Source organism: Myodes glareolus, chromosome 1 (assembly GCF_982192425.1).
Source record: "Myodes glareolus chromosome 1, mMyoGla1.1, whole genome shotgun sequence".
NCBI lineage: Eukaryota > Metazoa > Chordata > Mammalia > Rodentia > Cricetidae > Myodes > Myodes glareolus.
In genome coordinates, this window is record NC_142026.1 from 76,448,310 (window position 1) to 76,453,505 (window position 5,196).

The window sequence follows — 5,196 nt, forward strand, 5'->3', positions numbered from 1 at the left end:
ACTGTGGCATCTGTTGTCAGCTACTCTGCCTCAAACTAAGGGATCAGAAAATAAGAAAGAATTGTCAGCTCAGTCCTTTCCCGTTCTCTACAAAACCAGTCTGTTCCTTTCTGTCTGCTCTCTCGCGCCCTAAACTGCATAAATTTCCTATTCCTATATTTGTTATAACGCGCACCTATGCCCATCTAGCTCCCACAGCCTCCTATACCCACATGAAAATCTCCTCTCCTGCTCTCCCCTTTCTCCCTTGTCCTTTCACCTCCTCTTCCTACAAAACCACAGGAGTACATGCACACACGAACAACTCAGGGCGTGCTTGAATACCAGGCCATCCGATCACTTCCACAATCCGTCAGAAAAATTCAAACCCACAGAATGCGTTTGGCTGCGCCTTTGGCTTCCGGCAGAATGGTCCCTCTCTCGACCTCCTCCTCTCCTGACCCCTTTCTGTATGGCCTTTCCCCATGATTCAGGGATGACAGACAGTCTAGCAACAGACGTGAGATCCCAAGGTTATAAGGGCGGTCCAGGAATGGAGTCGGCTGGGGACAGCAACCCACCCACCCCGCCCCTTGCCCCCACCTCCAGTCCGCCACAGCTGGCAACCTGCTGCCACTGGGCACAAGGCATTTCCACAGTGGTGCCTCCTATCCTCTACCAGAAACTACAATCCTGTATACAAAACCCACTAAAGATCTTTTTTCTGTATCTTAAAAATTTATACTAGTAACTCATTTCAGGATCTATAGGTTGCCCATTAAAGAGTTCAACACCTACATAATGTGTAACAAAATATTACTCCCATGGGAAGTTTTTCTTTGTCTATATCTCAAGAAAGCTGTGTCGTTAGAAAGTTTGTCTGTTTGTGTATGCTGGTGTGTTCATAAATGTCGTTTAAGTATGGCATGGAGACAAAATATGTTAGATTGACTTTGTCACTCTTACTGTGTCTACAGTCACCTCATGGCTACTCCTTATAGATGGACCTCAGAATATAATACTGAACCCTCTGGCCAACAGATATGGAATAACAAAAGTTTATATATTTTTTGGTGTAGATAACATTAAAAATGGTTTTTGGGGATTCTATTAAAAGGCAGTTTCTAGAGTGGAGATCTATCTGTCCCCTTCTCTATATTTGAGCATATTTAAAAGCAGCTCTATGTCTTGTGTAAAGTGGAGCTCCTGACACAGAGAGTAAAATAGAACAGAAAAAATAGACAGTTTATGTAAATATTCTACGCCTCAAGATTTGTAAGTCCATTTCATTGGATTTGGTTAAAAATCTGTAAAAAAAAATTATTTAGACAACAGTGGAGGTGCTGTGGGAACTCCTTCAGCAAATAGGCTTTAAGATATCAGCCCACTTGGACATAGTCTCTTGTACTATAAATGCAGATGTAAAGCTTTCGTGGCCTCTCTCTCTCTTGGCTGCTGGATTTGGTTCCTGTTCTAGACTCATACAGAGGACTGTTCATCTGTGAGTCTACCCCTAAATAAAGAACCCTTTATTAAATTCAGTTCTGGAAGAAATCAACAAATTTCTTAAAGAAACCAAGAAAAAGCAATCAAATAGATGAAAGAAAGTATTTGAGACTTGAAAACCGAAATAGAGGCAATAAAAAAAAAAAACACACACAAACCAAGGGAATTCTGGAAACAAAAAAAATGTGGTAAAATGATCAGGAACCACAAATACAAAATATAAGAAATGCAGAATATAAGAGAACCATAAATAGCATAATATAAGAGATGAAAGAGAAAATCTCAAATGTTGAAGATACGCTAGAAAAGATGGTCTTATTGGTCAAAGAAAATGTTAAGTCTAACAAAAGCTTAACACAAAATATCCAGGAAATATGAGAAACCATGAAACGACCAAACCTAAGAATTATAGGGATAGAAAAAGGAGAAGTCCAACTCAAAAGCACAGAAAATATATTCAACAAAATCATAGAAGGAAACTTTTCCTACCTAAAGAAAGATATACGTAAGAAGATACAAGAAGTATACTGAACGCCAAATAGACTGAACAAAAAAAAAGAAGTCCCCTTGCCACGTAATAATGAATACACACTATAAATACAAAATAAACAAAGAATATTAAGATCTGCAAAGGAAAAGGGTCAAATAATCCAGTAATAAATGGAATACAGACCTAAACAGAGAACTCTCAACAGATGAATCTACAGTGGCTGAAAGACCCTTAAGGAAATGCTCAACATCCTTAGCCATTAGAGAAATGCAAATCAAAACAACTCTGAAATTTCATCTTTCACTTATAAGAATGGCTAAGATTAAAAACAGTGATGAGGCAGTCCTGCCCAGATCATGGAAGAAGCAGGATGTGACCTGCCCTGCTGAAAAAGAAATCCCGCTGAAGAATATGAAGAAAAACCGAGAAAGATTCTACAACAAGGAAAGAGAATTCGTGTACAAATTCAAGGTGGGAAATGAGCGTTTCGAACTAAGAGTGCCCCTCAAGTTTCCTGTGGACGAGAATGTCAGCCATTTGCATGGATGTCTGATGCTGCTGCACAATCTGCCCTGCTTCATAGAGAGCGACTTAAAAGAAGCTCTGAGCCGATTTGTAGAAGAAGAATCCCTCAGAGACCACGACAGAGAGGCTGAAGCACCCTTGGAAGCTGTTAAGTTACGTGAAGTAGATGTACACCAGCTGGCCAAAGTTTACGCTGAGACCACCTTAGAGCATGCGAGGCCTGAGGAGCGAACGGAGCTGAAGACTTTGCAGATGTGAACCATGACCTGATCCATTCCCCAGCCTCGGAAACGCTTCTGAATCTGGAACATAATTATTTAGCATCTAAGAAATGATTGGTGAAAGAGATGTGGAGCTGAAAAAATTACGAGGAAGACAGGTATTAAAATGGAAAAGGTGATGCAAGAATTGGGGAAATCGTTCACAGATCAAGATGTAAATTCACTGGCTACCCAGCACTTTGAATCCCAGCAAGACTTAGAGAATAAATGGTCAAATGAACTGAAGCAATCAACAGCTATCCAGAAGTAAGAGTTTCAGGAATGGGTGATAAAACTTCATCAGAACATGAAGAACCCCAACAACAACTCCCTCAGTGAAGTATTAAAGTTCAGCCAAGCCTGTTCAGAGAATCTACAGATGTCATTGGAAAGATTTATGAGGAGCAGAGGAAGTTGGAAGAAAGCTTCACCATTCCCTTGTGAGCCCAACTGAAGACCATGCACAATCTGCGGTTGCTGAGAGCAGATATGCTTGACTTCTGCAAGCATAAAAGAACTCATGGAAGTGCTGTGAAACTCCATCGGCTCCAGACAGACCTGTCTCTTTATTCCACATCTCTCTGTGGTCTAGTTTTACTAGTAGATAATCGAATTAATTCATATAGTGGCATCGAAAGAGATTTTGCCACAGTTTGCCAAGAATGCACAGACTTCCACTTCCCACGGATTGAAGAGCAACTGGAGGTCGTCCAGCAGGTGGCGAGAACCCAGCGCAGGAGCATGTGCAAAGAGGCACGGGATTCTGGAAACCAAAATGGAGGAAGCAATGATAAATCTAAGAATTCTGAGAGGAAACTATTTAAATATTTTACCTGGAGAATTTTATATTACACGTCATTCGAATCTCTCGGAAGTCCACGTTGCTTTCCTTCTTTGTGAGGCTGACAATGTGAAGTCGGGAAATATCACTGCCCAGGATCCTGCTATCACGGGACTCCGAAATATCCTCAAGGTTTGCTGTACTCATGACATCACAACAATGAGCATCCTTCTCTTGCTGGCGCATGACATGTCAGAGGAAATGACTATACCCTGGTGCTTAAGAAGAGCAGAACTGGCATTTAAGTGTGTCAAAGGTTTCATGATGGAGATGGCTTCATGGGACGGAGGAATTTCTAGGACAGTGCAATTTCTGGCACCACAGAGCATTTCTGAAGAAATGTTTTATCAGCTGAGTAACATGCTCTCCCAGATCTTCCGGGTCTCCTCAACACTCACTCTGACATCCAAGCACTAAACCCTAATATGCTAACATTCTGTCAGAAGAGCCTTTCTCACCTCTCTGGGAGCAAGAACTATGCTGGAATCCTGTAAAGCAAAAGGTGCCCAGTGGAACCTGCAACTCAACCACCTGTTAAGTTATGATGGAAGATATCAAATATTTTGAAAATGTGCATATTCTGCAGACTAGAGATCAGCTCCCAATTGAAGCATTTTCTCAGAAAACCCTTCATGAAATAATACCTCTTTTTTTACTTATATGTCCTATCTGTGAATGATAATGTTAAAATGTTTATTAAAAATGGACACTTAAAGAATAAAAATAAACAAAAACAGTGATGGCAACTTATGCTGGAGAGGATGTTTTATAAAGGGAACTCTCTCCTCCATTGCTGGTGGGATTGCAAAGTGGTACAGCCCCTTTGAATATCAGTAAGGAGATTTCTCAGAAAATTAGGAAACAATGTAACTCAAGATCTAGCAACACCATTTTTGGGTATATACCCAAAGGAAGGTCAATCATACCACAAGGACATGTACTCAACTATGTTCATAGCAGTATTATTTGTCATAATTAAAAGCTGTAAACAACCTAAATGCCCCTTGACCAAAGAATGGATAAGGAAAATGTCGTACATTTACACAATGGAAAAAATAATGACATCTTGAAATTTGCATGCAAATGGATGGATCTAGAAAATATCATATTGAGTGAGGTAACTAAGACTCAGATAGCAAATATCATATGTACTCACTCATAAGTGGCTTTTAGACATAAAGCAAAGAAAAACCAGCCTATAATTAACAATTCCAGAGAACCTAGACAACAATGAAAACCCTAAGAGAAACATACATGGATCTAAACTACATGGAAAGTAGAAAAAGACTAGATCTCCTGAGTAAATTGGTGTCAGGGGTCAGCCTCGACAAAAATACCTTTCTCCAGAGTGGAGACATGGAAATTTAGAAATATAGTAAAGAATACAAAGATAAGAATGAAAGTAATAAAATGCAGAAACATATAGGATAGTATTGGGAGGAAATTTTTCAGTAAGTACTGAAAAACTCCCCTTGTTTAATTTCCAACTGGTTAATATATCCCTGATCCCAAAAAAGTAGGAGTAAGACAAAAGACTGCATTAACCAACTGAAAGTCACCGGCTATATTTATCACACTCACACCCTAGAGCAAAC

General features: G+C 39.9%; 1 pseudogene; it reads left to right on the plus strand.

The window, feature by feature from the left end:
* Positions 1–2,368: 2,368 nt before the first annotated feature.
* Positions 2,369–4,193, plus strand: LOC125411818 (FERRY endosomal RAB5 effector complex subunit 3 pseudogene; annotated as a pseudogene).
* Positions 4,194–5,196: the final 1,003 nt, after the last annotated feature.